General features: G+C 39.4%; 1 long non-coding RNA gene across 1 annotated transcript in view; it reads right to left on the bottom strand.

Moving 5' to 3' along the window:
• LOC148043266 (uncharacterized) overlaps positions 1 to 10,783 on the bottom strand; it is a 30,319-nt gene extending 19,536 nt beyond the window's left edge. Inside the window, exon 1 of the long non-coding RNA XR_015698205.1 lies at positions 10,524 to 10,783. This is a non-coding gene — a long non-coding RNA (uncharacterized LOC148043266). The remainder of the gene's footprint in view (positions 1 to 10,523) is intronic.
• Between the last annotated feature and the right edge of the window lie 4,189 nt (positions 10,784 to 14,972).

Below are 14,972 nucleotides of genomic sequence, written 5' to 3'. Positions count from 1 at the left end.
CTTTTTTTCCTTCTTTAACTCTCTTTTTTCCTTTGTTCTGTAATAGTTTGTACTATTTTTATATTCTCCTCAAAACTTTTAATAAAATTTGAAGAAGGGAAAGAAAAGAGTCAGAGAGAAAATGCCTTCACACTTCGTGTAAAAGAGTTCAATTTTGTGGCTCAGGAAAGAAAAATGTTGGGATTTTTTTCAGAGTTCGTGGTGAACTAAAAAAAACCCCAAATCTTCTAGTTTCTCAGCTCTCCAAATCAGTTTTCAGGTCAGGCCTGAAAAAGATAATTAGTGTCCCCTTTATTGAGATTTCTGGAAAGTAATCAAAACATAAGTTTGGGTCTAAATTTAGGTATTGATTGAAAGTGAGAAGTTATTCATGTTTCAGTCTTTTTATTTATTGGCTCATGAAAGAGCTCAAAACTACAGTATTTCTAATACTGTGTTTAATTTGCATTTTATGAAAACATCTGTTCATCTACCATTTTCTCAAAGTAAAGAAAAACCAAAGTTTTTCAAAAGTATCACTTTGCCTTCCATTTTTCTTTGAACAGGTCAAAGGCCAGCTGCCCTTGGTAATTTAGTGCCATCAAGGACTCTAGCAATCAAACCCACTTCCCATCTGATTTGATGTGAAAAATGTCAGGGAAGAGATGTATTTTAAATCTGAATGAAAATCTATTTTGAGTGGGGTTTGCTAGCAATGTAATTATTTTATCCACATCAAATTAATTCTTCAAGTAGCAGAAGAGCTTATGCACCAGTCTGTAATAATCATTTATTCTAAAGAAGCAAACTCAGTGACAGAATAGAGACTAACAGAGTTGGAAGGAACCTTGAAGGTCTTCTAGTCCAACCCCTACCTCAAGGAGGAGATCCTATACCATTCTGGAGTAATGGCTGTCCAGTTTCCTCTTAAAAGCCTCCAGTGATGGAGCACCCACAATTTCTAAAGACAAGCTATTCCACTGGTTAATTGTTCTCATTATCAATATATTTGTTCTTAGTTCTAGGTTGGATCTCTCTTTGATAAATTTCCATCTGATACTTCTTGTTCTGCTCTTAGGTGCTTTGGGGAATAAGTCAACCCCCCTCTCTCTGACAGCCCCAAAATATGTCAACTTGTAAAGCATTCATAGTCTGCTCTCGAGTTGCCATAGGCAGGAGGGGGGGAAACTGATGAAGCAACTCAGCAGCCATGTTCAGAAATGCATTCCATGCATACCTTCCTCAAGGTTGGATTTTATATTACCACAGCTGGCCTGAGAAGTGTGTTTTTACAGCCTGTGAAGGTGCCTTGTTGGAGAATGTGATTTATGATACACTCTGGGAGGAACGGGGAAACAGGGTCATAGTTGAGCCATAAATTATGTGGGGCCAGAGCTGGCTTCACTTGGGTAGTTGCTGACATGTTGCTCCTAATAAATAGTTAGATTTCTTTTGAAACTTGGCTGAAGGCTCATGAGTTAATTAGGACATCCGTCGGAACTCTGACAGCAAGACTGCTATCATGTCACAACAACTTGATATAAGCCATGTTTGCTACACTGCAAACTATTATTAGACAAGATTTTTTTTCTAAACAGGGGTGTTCACTAACTTTTCCTTTTAATAAGAGTAAGTATATATAAAACTGTAACTTTGAATCCATTCTCACCAAAAATAAATCAAGTTTTAAAAACAGGGGGGGGGGGAAACAGCAGAATCAGTGTAACTTAAAATAACTTTAAAAAAAATAAATTAAAGAGAATAACATTTTTCACAGAAATGGAAAATAGGTAGCAAGTAATTTTTATCACCTTTTTGCTTGATTACAAGAACAAACAAATTAAGGAGTTGCTTTCCTTTTTAACAAGGAAAAGGCCAGCATGCCCTTTGTTCAAAGAAAGTACATTTTCCCCCTTTGAAATTAAACAAATAATAAAAACAGCAGCGACCACAAATCCAAATGGAGGAATTTCTCAGCAACCATTCAAAATTTGAATTAATTATGCCTGATTTTCAAATTTCTGGTTGTTACAGCATCCCCAGTACATGATCCAAATGTGGATGGTTTGCGAACGAGCCATATTTATGAGCAATCACAGCATCCTATGGTTATAGTCAATTTTCCTTTGCAAATTGTCTCTGCTTCAACTCTACTGCCCACCAATTCTCCACCCCCCATCTATGCTGTTTTCACTATCTTACACTCCACTGTCTATCCCTGTTTTCTCTCTGTCATCACAATCCCAAGCTTTCCGTCACCATCTTCTTCCTCCCAGTAGTATCCAAGGTGCTGTGTAAGAAGCCTTATTTACTTAAGCACCAACAGTTTCCAAGTCTCATTACCATCTTTTCCTTTAGCCTGGTCTTCGCTCTGCTAGTTCCTCTACCACTTCCCACTCACACCACTGTCTCAGCTGATCTTCACTCCTGTTGCTGGTCCCAGATCCAGACCCAGTTTATGACTCATAGGAGTCATATGTTGCTGGTCCCAGATCATCTTCCTCCTGTTGCTGGTCCCAGATCCAGGCACCAGTTTATGACTCATGATGTTTTGCTTAACTGTTATTTTGTTCCATGATGGAAATTCCTCAGGTTTAAGTTAGGGTTGTAACCCAAGGAATCAAACAACCTGTTGGCTCCGATTTATCAGTAGGAACCATTTGAACAAATGGCACTCCATAGCTTGCAGGGTCAATTTAGTGGGATGTGGTTTGTAATTTTTTCATTAATAAAAGCATCTCAAAAATCTGCCTCTCCTCCTCCAGAAAATTGTCCCCAACCAGCTAATCTGCCAGCCAACTTTGCTGTTAGTGATTTTTATCATTCACTGAAAGGAGGTGTGTGTGTTACAATTACAGAGAGAAGGTGAGAGAAGGCTGACTCTGCTGGTATGGAGCAGCAGCATCTTCCACCATTGCCAACTAGAAGTCAATGGCTGGCGATCTCATGGTTGTCCAAAACAGAGATGGCAAGATATCATCAACAAAGACATGCAAGTTGTGGCCCTACGCCCCGGAGACAACAGGGGCGCAGCTGACAGAGCAAAATGGCATTCAATGATCCAAAAAGCAGACCCTGCATCTGTGGGAATATGCAAGGAAGAGGAAGATGTCTGAAAGGAGATCTGTGTGTAAATTTTGCATGGATTCTGGTTCACTTTCTTCAAATGCATTTGGTTTCTTGGTTTCTTGGTTTCTTGGTTTCTCGGTCTCTCTCTGTCTCTGTCGGTCTCTCTCTCTCTCTCTGCCTCTGTCTCTGTCTCTCTCTCTCTCTCTCTGTATTTGATTCTCTTTAGGTGTGGATCATTTTAGGAGTGCATTGCTTTCAGATAAATTTAGTGACATGTTATTTATATCATAAGTTGCACAGATAAGCCAGGTGATATTGTGAAGTACCAGTGTGTCTGCAGCCACTTCTTACATGGCATCTGGGCTTCCCTTTTTCTTTTGTCATTATTATTTTAATTGAAACAAAAAATAAATAGGATCTGAACTATTACAAAGCAAAGTCTTAATCTCTAGCATCACTTTTTTCTCCCAAGAAAAAGAGCTTTAAGTCCCAGCATGCCTCATAAACATTCATTATTTTAGAAAATCAAATGGAAAGCAGCTTGAAGTATGTGGGAGGGAGGGAGGGGAAGAAGGAAGGGAGGGAGGGAGGGCGGGAAGGAAGAGAGGGAGGGAGGGAGGAGGGAGGGAGGGAGGGTCAACTCATTCCTCTCAATAATCATAAGCAATGATTGATAGAACATAAAATTGAACATGTTCCTTGCAAAAATTTCCAGTAAGGGGAAAATCACTAATTACATAGAAGTTTCCAACCTGACCTTTAGCCTCCTCGCCCCTCTCCAGCTGTCAAAGAACTTGAAATTGCCATAAGGTTGGTACCACCCTTTTCATAGACAATGGCTCATTAGCAGAGATGAGTTCAAAGCCATCTAATTTTACAGCTGTAGATAGCAATAGAGACTGATTCAGTATAATTTGACAATTTCTGAGGAAGTATAGCAATAATAATAATAGATGCCAGGAGCTGCAGGAGAAAGGGCAATGAGAACACGAAGCAACAGGAGGCGCCATTCCAGAGCCACTGAAGTCATTCCTTCTATGCAATATTTTAAGTCAGCTCCCCCCCACCCTTAGTTTTCTTGCTGATGACAGTGACTTTTACTCCCTGTAAGGACCCATTTCATATCACTGGAGATGGACATAATTGGAAATGCAAATTTTTCCCTGCCATTGGCTTAATCACCGAATGCCTTTTAACTACCAAGTAAATGCCAGCCAAGTGCATTTAAATTTAGCCTCTCAATGAAGTTGTCAATGTTCTATGGTCTATGAATTGCTCTTCTGCATTTAAGGATCTTATAGTAGCATTTTTCAAATGTGCCCTGTGGTTTTATTTTGCTTTTTTGTTTTCCTCCCCTCAAATCTACACGACTACATGGTTTTGTATTGTCAAATAATTTTCTGATTTGCATTTGAAGATTTATAGCATGATTTTGACATAAATCCTTGCATTCCATATTTCTCATGCATTCTATTGTATAGAAGTAGGACAGATCCATAATAAGCTGTTGCAGTTTATCCTCAACTCCTAGTAAGAATAGTCCTGTTCAGAGTAATCATCAGGCACTAGTATCTTAGCTATCAACCAGGAGACATTGATGCAAAGTATTCAGTCTAAATCTTGATTTTCCATTTTTGTTTGCCACTGTAGGAAGAAATATCCATCTGGTTCAGTTCCAAGCTGGGAGAAAGGCACTGGAGACAAAATGGAGGCTGAAGGCTGTTCGGAAAGACGTACATTTATTGATGAACAGAACTACATGTTTGTAGTTAAGATGCAGCTGACCACATGGAGTGGAGAGTGGTTTTTTTTTAATACCTTGTGCTTTGCACTTGAGCTTCCTGTTTCTGTGCAAGAACATGTATTATATTGGCTATTGTCAGACTCCCATGGGGCCATGTAGAGGCCACAGCTGGTTCTATAGCAGTGGTGAAATTAAAATATTTTTACTACAGGTTCTGTGGGCATGCTTGGTGGGTGTGGCAGGAGAAGAAAACTGAAAAATCTCCATTCCTACCTCACTCCAGGGGAAGGATACTGCAAAATCCCCATTCCTTCCCCAATCCTGGGGGGAAAATATTGCAAAATCTCCATTCCCAACCCACTCTGGGGCCAGCCAGAGGTGGTAGTTGCCAGTTCTCCAAACTACTCAAACTTTCTGCTGCTGGTTCTCTAGAACCTGTCAGAACCTGCTGAATTTCACCCCTGTTCTATAAGCGAAGTGCAAATCCTAGGTGTTTGTCTGAGCTCCCAGGTTTGGTTGAAGGTTGCTGGGGGGAGGGGTGCAACTGTAAAGTGACCAGATTTTCAGATTGGTAAAGAGGGACACCTTTGACCTGGGAGGGGGGGCTTGATTAAAAATTTTATACAGAGCAACAAAAATTTTCATACAATGCAAAAATAGTATTGTAATATATATTTTTTTATTTCAACATAACTACAATTTACAAATATAAATTGTAACTGTTGTCAACCATAAAAATTTTGATCGTATGACCATGAGGATGCTGCAATGGTCGCTAAGTGTGAAAATGGTCACTAAGTGTGAAAATGGTCATCAGTCACTTTTTTCAATGCCATTGTAACTTTGGTCACTATACCACCTTTCTTGCCACAGTTCTTAAGTGAATAACTGCAGCTGATAAGTTAGTAACATAAGTGAATCTGGTTTCCCCATTTGACTTTGTCAAAAGGTGATTATATGACCCCAGGACACTGAAACCATCATAAATATGAATCTGTTGCCAAACATCAAAATTTGATCGCGTGACCATGAGGATTCTGCAACAGTCGCTAAATGTGAAAATGGTTGCTAAGTGTGAAAAATTGTCACTTTTTTCAATGCCATTGTAACTTTGGTCACTAAGCTCATTATACCACCTTTCTTGCCACAGTTCTTAATTGAATAACTGCAGCTGGTATTTTGTATTTTGGATAGAATCTTTTTTTAAATAGTCTAAGACAATTTAAAAAAAGAATCCACACAGAATAAATTGAAGTAAAAGATTTCAAACTATTCTTTCTATATATTTCAAAGTATTGTGCATAGAATTTTTAAAAATGGTTTCACTTCAATTTATTTTGGATAGAATCTTTTTTAAATAGTCTAAGACAATGTAAAAAAAGAATCCACACAGAATAAAACTATTTAAAAAAAATCTTATGCACAATAAATAAAATATTATTTTAAAATACATTAAAAACATAAAAGAAAAAACCCAGCTCACTTACCAGCAGGCACAAGTGAGCACTCCAAGTCAATCCAGAATGATGTAGATGTTAATACAAAGAACTGAGCAAATTAAAATGGTGAAATTAATCAGGGAAATATTTTTCAAAGAAACCTTGCCACCATTTTTCCCACACGAGCCAACCTCTAACCTCCGTGCCCCTCCGCTCCAGAAAATCCAGGAAGGAACACTTGCGGCTTCTCTAGCCAAGTATTTCCTGGAGCTCTATGGTACTTGGTCATTTTTTCTTATAAAATGAGGTAAAAGGGGTGCGGGGGGAGTCCATTTTTTTGCTTTAATGTTTTAATATTTTCAATGAAAGTACTGAGACAGAGAGAGGGATTAGACAGGGTGTCTTTTGTCTTGCCCCAGTTAGGATTTCTTAAGCAAATCCACTGGGCTTTCAACATGAAGCCAGAAAATCGGGACTTTTCAGGAAGGTGGGGCTCCTTTCTATCTCTTAAGAGCATGTTTCTCCCTTTCTCACCCCGGGAAATATAATATTCTGCCTTTTTAACATTTCTCAAAATATATCATTTTTCTAGGAGAGGGGTGGGTGCTAACTTTCTACACCACCTAGTCCTAAATATTCCAAAAAATACTGAGAATGTAACCTCACATGCTGTTTTTGATTTTGTCTCTTGCATTTTCTATGAATTTTGAAAATTGCCTAATTGTGCCAATGTTTCCCTATTGTTGCTTAATGGCTTGCTTGGGCTACAGTCCATTGACGTTCTAGTTTAGCATCAGAAGAAATGATACAAAACACCATTTTGCAACAACATCATCCACTTTCCCAATATTCCACAGCCACACAAATTGAACTTGAGGAGATGAATGCTAAAGATTACAGTCAGACATGGTTTTCAGTGGATTTAATTAACAGGGCTGCTTAGCAGACACATTTCCAATACCATTTTCCTCTGTTTATGAGAGAGTGAGATTTTGATTAATAGCTTATTTAATTTACTATAATTTTATTGAGTTATAAATGGTTTTAGATATCACATACCTTCTAGGACTCAAGTCTATTTATAACTTCACAACAAAATAACATAAAATTCAGAACTAACACCCAACAACAAAATGCCCAAGTGTTAAGAGCATTTTTAAAAAAACCCAGAAGGTTGGGGACATTTTATACGTTATGTGAAGGGCACTCTACTTTTTAAAAATTCATAACTAGCTGTTTGCCCGGTGTTATGCGAGTGTTTATTTATAGGGGGAAAATGTCTGGATCAAATGTAATTTCTAATGTTGGATTTTCCCCCTTACCTCTTGTGGAGTAATGTGAAGCTGTTACCTTAGCAACTTCACTGTGATGTACAGTAGAAGCCATTGAAAGGCACAACAGGCTGCATCTTAACAGAACACACACTCCAAGGCATGTTAGGGGTGTCTTACCCACACAGTATTTTTCTTCAGAGAGTAAGTAATCTGTGTACCAAGTTTGGTTGAAATTGCTGGAGGCATCCAGAGTTATGGCAATACAGTAGAAGCCATTTAAAGGCACAATAGGCTGCATCTTAACAGAACACGTACTCTGAGGGGTATTAATGGTTTCTTACTCCCACAGCATTTGTTTCCAGAGAGTAAGTCATCAGTGTACCAAGTTTTATGTATGTATGTATGGATGCATGCATGTATGTATATACAGTATATAAAATAGATACATAAGACAAGCTGAGTCTTGTAGAGCTGATGCTCCTGCAGGTATCTCAGTGAGCTATATAGTGCATATATAAATACTACTGTCTGTCTGTAATGAATTCTGCAACATTGTTTCCCAAAGTCCATTTTATTTTGATTTGTCCAGTATATTGCACTATTTTTTTAGTTATTTTCATTATATGAAATTACCAAGTGTCAGAAAAGATGATTTAATCTATTTAAATCTAATCATCTAATCTAATCTAATCTAATCTAATCTAATGTGTGTGTGTGTGTGTGTGTGTGTGTGTGTGTGTGTGTGTATGTATTCAAATAAAGATATGAAGTGGTATTGATAGTCAGAATGAACATACATGAACTCTAACCAAATAGAAGATGATAATAATGGTGATTCTTTTGATAATGATGACACCTATTAAACTTTATACAATACAATACAATACAATAGCAGATTTGGAAGGGGCCTTGGAGGTCTTCTAGTACAACCCCCTGCCTAGGCAGGAAACCCTATACCATTTCAAACAAATGACCAACATCTTCTTAAAGACTTCCATTGTTGGAGCAAGTGTATGCAAGAGCCATAGTGATGCCATGGTTAGAATGCAGTATTGCAGGCTAATTTTGCCAACTGCCAGCATTTCAATTCTGACTTTCTCAAAGTTGACTCAGCCTTCCATCCTTCCATGGTCAGTAAAATGAGGACCCAGATTTTTGGGGGGCAATATGTTTATTCTGTAAGCAGCTTAGAAAGGGATGCAAACAGTGGTGGGTTCCTACCGGTTCGGACTAGTTCCAACCAAACCAAACCGGCAGTAATGCTGGCAACAACCAGCCCCTGGCTGCAAATCACCATGAAGCAGTACATACGTCTGAGTGCTAAGTGCTACTGCTATGCACTGCGTATAGCACAATAAAGGAAGACGCTGGGAGCTTCTCTTGGAAATTGCCAAAGATGCTAAATGCAACATAAAAAAATAGTAATACAAGTGAGCGATTGGAATGCAAACACTGGACAAATGGAAGAACCTATCAATGTCAGAATATCTGAATTTAATAAATAAACAATGGAGTTGATGAGATATTGATTTTTTTTAAAGATAATGTTTCCTTATTGCCAATATCAGATTAAAGCAACACAAGTACAGACCACAAGACCTATTAGATCGCACAGACTAGGCCTCCTCCAGATTCCATCTGCCGGCCAATGTTGGCTGGCGACCCCCCGGGGGAGGGCCTTCTTTTTAGCTGCTCCAGCCCTATGGAACGATCTCCCCGTTGAGATCCGGACCCTTACTACCCTTCCGGCCTTCCGCAAAGCGAGCAAGACCTGGCTGTTCCTGTTGAATTATCCAGCCCCATCCTAGGTTATGAATGTTGTTGAATTTTTAAGTGTTGTTTTTACTTTTATATTCCCCTTTCCCTTTTTATTTGTAAGCCGCCCTGAGTCTTCCAAGAGTGGGCGGCATACAAGTTAATTAAATAAATAAATAATAAAATAAAAATGTGGAGTACGGACAGTTTGGTCTAGTGGTTAAGGTTCCAAGCTAGAAAGCAGGAGTTTAAATCTTACCTTAGCCATGAAACCAGCTGGGTGACTTTGAGACAGTCACTCTCTCTAAGTCCAACACACCTCACAGAGTTGTGGTGGGAAAAGTATTAGGGGGAAAATGCGTGGTTTGGACTGGTTCAGATGTACCGGTAGTTCTGACTCCCAGCTGGCCCCGCCCACATGCCCCAGTGCTATCCTATCCTATATATCTCACTCTCTGCCTTGCTTGCCCCACCTTTGCAACCCAGCTGATTTCTGCTCTTAGCCTGCTGTACTCATTGTGGCTGCCAAAGAAGATAGGCTGGAAGCCGTGTGCATGAAATTGGAGTATGTTTGAAGCCGCACGCAAGCGCGGAAGGCACACACACTCACATTTTCGGTTCTGCACTAGGCAACTGGTTGTTAAATTATGTGCAGCCCACCTCTAATGTGTAGAATATGTTTGCCTCATTGGGTTATTTATAAAAATAATAAAGGTAGGAAATAAATAAATATTGGAATTAAATAACTACATAAGAAAAGAAAAGAAAAAACCCTGAAAAAGCAGAAATACATTTCAGCCTGCCTGGACATCTCAGGATGCCGAATATGAAATGGGCCATGAATTATTGGTGTAAAATATCTGGGCTAAATTTAGAAAATTAACGAATGATGTGCCAGCAGGATGTGACCTGAAGAGCTTCTCCTCAGAATAAAAGATCAATGTAAAGAGCAGATTTTAAAGTTTCAGTTATACAAAAAGGATGTTGAATGCACAGAGGATTTAAGAACAAGCAATCGTGATAGGAAAGGGCGGGGGGGACAAAGGATGAAAGCCTTGAGCTAAAAGATAGACAACAATACGAAGTTTGATTGTCAAGCAAGAAAAGACAAGGAAAATATATATATCTCAATCCAGCATGGCAATCAGCAACAGAACATAACAAGAAAATGAAAATCAGGTGTATTGTTAAAAATGACGCATGACAGGCAATAGACCAGGTGTCATCAGAAAGGCATCAGGGGCAAATGAAATGCTCACTAACCTCTTTAAAGCTGCAGGAACCGAAACTGTTAAGAGTGCTGTCAGGTCTTTGTCAGTAAATAGGAAATAAGACTCCATGGCTCAGAAGCAGGAGGAAATCAATGTATGTTCTTTGAAACAAAGATGAGAGCTAGACGAGAACATGGAAATTTCAAACCATTGCCTTCAATCTTCATGGAAGAATCATTTGCTTAAGAGCTTACAGGGAATAGGGAAATAAAGTGGGTCTTACAGTACATAGAGATTTGTATTTTAATGCTGCGTTGAATGAGACAAGGCTCACTTACAGTAAAGCATCAAGTTCCTTCCAAGTGCAAAATTTACATTCGGCTGGCTATAGTAAGCAGTCATTAAAAAACACTTAGTTGTAAGTTTTTATGCTGACTTGCCCACTTCTATTTATTATTTTTATCCCTGCTCGTCTGTCTCTGAGGTCTTAAAAGTATTTCAGTTGAATGCATCCTAGCAAGCATCAGTTTACTTCCCTGTGGGCAATTAATTAGCAATCAGATTGAAATCTCCCAGCCTGTTAAGTATAGCGCTACATAGTTAGTTTATTGATTTTTATACCATATTAGATTTTTATAGCTCACCTTACAAAACTCCAGTGAGGCGACACAGTAGCACAGCATTAATCACTGACAAATCCTGCCGTTTCTCCATAAAGAAAGATTTTGTCACAGCTTTGAATATCAGGTTTTGCATTACCATTTTCTGATAGGCTTAAAAGGAAGATAGAAAGGGGGAGGGTGTTGTTGTTGGATCTAGCAGCTTCAAAAGCCTGTGAAACATCTGTTGTAAAATAAATCTCCATTGCACATAGAATTCAAATCTATTTTGCATCCCATTGTGTTATCGCTGTCCTGTTTAGATGGCAGATTTCAGAAAATTTAGGACTGTGCAGCTTAAGCGTACAAATCACCCAAATGATGATGGTGATGATAATGAGATGATTCCAGCTGCTGCGGCATTAGCATGGCAAAAAGGAAAGCCAAATTCAATAGAAAAATCTCTTGCATGAAAAAATGTATTAAATATATAATTGACTCCGTCCCATTCCATGCAGGAGAAAAGTTATATGCAAAACATATTAGGGGCAAGGATTGTCAATGAATTTTGGAGGAAAGGAAATCAAGTAATAAAAAAAATAATGAAAACTACAGGAAAGGAATACTCTAGACTGCAAATTATTGCTATTAAACATATTTGTTGATTTTTTTTAATCCATTGTTTTTGCTGGAAGATAAGTTAAGAGGTTGGCTTAAGACTCAATTTAAGACCTTGAACTGTGTTAATGTTTTTGCTGGAAGAACAACATTAGCACATTCTTATGTATCTTCTATGCCCCTGATGGTGAACCTATGCCATGCATTCCAATGGTGGCATGCAGAGTCCTATCTGTGGGCAAGTGCATGATCGCCCTAGCTCAGCCACCTGGTTGATGGGTTTCCGAAGTGCACATGCACAGCAGCCTGTGGGTCGTCAGGTTTCTGGTGCTCTGGGGGATGGACATGCACACGGGCAGGCGCATAACTTCCAGTTTGAGCACTCTGTGGCTAAAAGGTTGCTGTCACTGCCCTATGCTTATATAAAGCCTTTTTCACACAGACAGCAGGACTCTGAACCAGTCAGAAGTATGTATTTCTATGGTGGAGACATGTGAAATTCAATAATATCAAAATTACAACTGCTCAATTCTGACTGATTCTTCCTTTCCTGGCAACCCTTCAATTGTCATTTTGCATTTTCCAGGGTAACACCCCAGTTAAATAGACTAATCATATGGTCATGTGATCAAAACGCAGGTACTTAGGAACTATCATGTATCTGTTCTGGTGTCATGTGATCACCATTTGTAACCATCTGGCTTCTGACAGGAAAGTCAATGGGTGAAACCAGGTTCACTTAAGAACTCTGTGATTCACTTGGAAATTGCAGTGATTTGCTAAACAATTATGGCACAAAGCTCATAAATGGAGCACAGCTCACTTATCATCTTCTTGCTTAGCAATAAAAATTTTGGGGCTCAATTGTGGTTGTACATTGAGAACTAAGCAAAATCTAACAGGAAATATGTGAATATTTAAACATGCAAATATACATCACTAAAAATTTTTAAAATAAGAGGTTGTTTCATGTGACTATTTCAGATAGAGGGGGAGGAGGGGAGGGGGGAGGGAGAAGGGGTGGGAGAAGGGGAGGAATGAGTGGGAGGGGCGGGAGAAGGGGAAGGAGAAGGGGAGGAAGGAGGAGGGGAGGGAGAAGAGGTGGGAAAAGGAGAGGGAGAAGGAGAAGGAGGAAAGAGGAGGGGAGGAAGAAGGGGAGAGAAAAAGAGAGGGAGAAGGAGAAGAAGGGAAGGAAGGAGGAGAGGGAGAAGGAGAGGGAGAAGGGGAGGGAGTGAGGGAGGGAGATGGAGGAGGAGGAGGAGGAGGCGGAAAAGGAGGAGAAGAAGAAGAAGAAGAAGAAGAAGAAGAAGAAGAAGAAGAAGAAGAAGAAGAAGAAGAAGAAGAAGAAGCAGCTAGAAAATTGGAGGAGCATGTGACATCTTGTAAAATATAAGGATAATCATTTCTGAACTGCATCTTTAGGCATTTAATCAGGATTACTAAGAGGTTTTTAAAATGCAAATCTATTGCAAATATATCAAAGCAGTGATGACTTTATAGAGCATAGCACTCTCAGTGAGCATAACTGACATCAGTAAAGCTTGTTGCTCTTAGGAATATATCATTGATTTATTGTCTTAACATTTGCTTATGTTTTAACCCAACTGAGGAAATAGAAAAGGAAATACCTTATAAAGCAGACTTGTTATGCTAGAATTACTCATTTATTTTAATACCACAGACCAAATCTGTATTACCAGGAGGAAAAGAGAAAGTTGAGGGACACTGTCCAGGAAAGTAAAACAATGTTTATTTTATTTTATTTTTCTTTACTTTACTTTATTATTTTGTTTTGTTTTGTTTGTCAAACATGTACCAGGTATAAGTATAAAAATGGACATGAGCACACGAAATGAGTACAAATAAATGGGGACAGTAGGACAGGGACAATAGGCATGCTGGTGCGCTTATGGATGCCCCCTTACCTCTTAGGAAAGGGGTGAGGTCAACACTAGACAGTTTAAGGTTAAAGCTATGGGGTTAGAGCATTCCAGGCGTTGAGCACTCTATTGCTGAAGTCGTATTTTATGCAATTGAGTCTGAAGCGGTTTACCTTGAGTTTGTATCTATTGTTTGCCTGTGTGTTGTTGCAGTTAAGGCTGAAGTAGTCGTTGACAGGTAGGACGTTATAGCAGACAATTTTGTCATTTTCTTTTCCTGAATTAAAAAGGTGTGACTTATCAAGTGCTATCAGTTACCGGAGACCCTCGGGCAGGGTGCATTACATGCAGGCCACAGCCACCCCAGCTCTGCATAGGGGAAAAAACAACACAAAACATCATGTGATGGCAACATGATGCCATGAGTTACACTGTGAAAAGGTATTTAATACAATGAAATCATTTGTACCATCACAGATTAGGAATTACCCCCAAGTAATATCTGTATATCTCGGACAAAAGATCCAAAATTCAGATACTTATAGCAATAGTTCTAGTCAAATTTAACAGAATAAGAATAAGAGTTTGAAGGGACCTGGAGGTCTTCTAGTCCAAACCGTTGCTCAAGTAGGAAACCCTGTCACATTTCAGACAAATTGTTGTCCAATCTCTTCTTAAAAACCTCCAGCTACAACCGACAACTTCTGGAGGCAAGTCGTTCCACTGATTAATTGTTCTCACTGTCAGGAAATTTCTCCTTAGTTTTAGGTTGGTTCTTGCCTTGACTAACAATGACTAGAATCCATTAGCAATCATCTATCATCTATTCCTTCTTGTCCTTTCTTCAGGTGCTTTAGAGAATAGGTTTTCTTTGTGTCACCCCATTAAACATTGTAACCAGTGATGGGTTCCTAACCAGTTTACTACCAGTTCACTGAGAGGGCATTTTGTACATGTGCTGCTTGTTTCACTCGCTTGTGCGCACACCGTGCATTGCTGAGCATGTACAGTTGACTGAAAACTGTTCTGTGCATGTGCAGAAACATGCCGGCAATGGCAGAAGAGACCGGGGAACTGGTTCAGGGGCGTGGCAGGCCTGGGTCGCTGCCGGTTCCAGCGACCCAAGCCACCATACCACTACTGGTTCGGCCAAACTGGTTAGAACCAGTAGGAACCCACCACTGATTGGAACACTGCCATAGTGTCACCCCAGTGCTTCTTCTCATTGAACTAGACATACCCAATATTGGGTATATTGCAGACCCCATCTGCCAGAGAATTATCTGCTGTTGCCGTCACCTTGATGGAGATAAGGCAGCCCCTCCTCCCATCCTCCATAAAGGCGTGAAAACACTTTTCCTTTATTTTCGGCATGCAGATGTGTATGCAGCTGTGGAGTTGGTT

Source organism: Thamnophis sirtalis, unplaced genomic scaffold (genome assembly GCF_051295495.1).
Source record: "Thamnophis sirtalis isolate CommonGarterSnake01/CBP01778 unplaced genomic scaffold, rThaSir2_p1.2 scaffold_12, whole genome shotgun sequence".
NCBI lineage: Eukaryota > Metazoa > Chordata > Lepidosauria > Squamata > Natricidae > Thamnophis > Thamnophis sirtalis.
The sequence above is the reverse complement of the archived record's forward strand: the minus strand, read 5'-3'. Positions and strand labels throughout refer to the sequence as shown.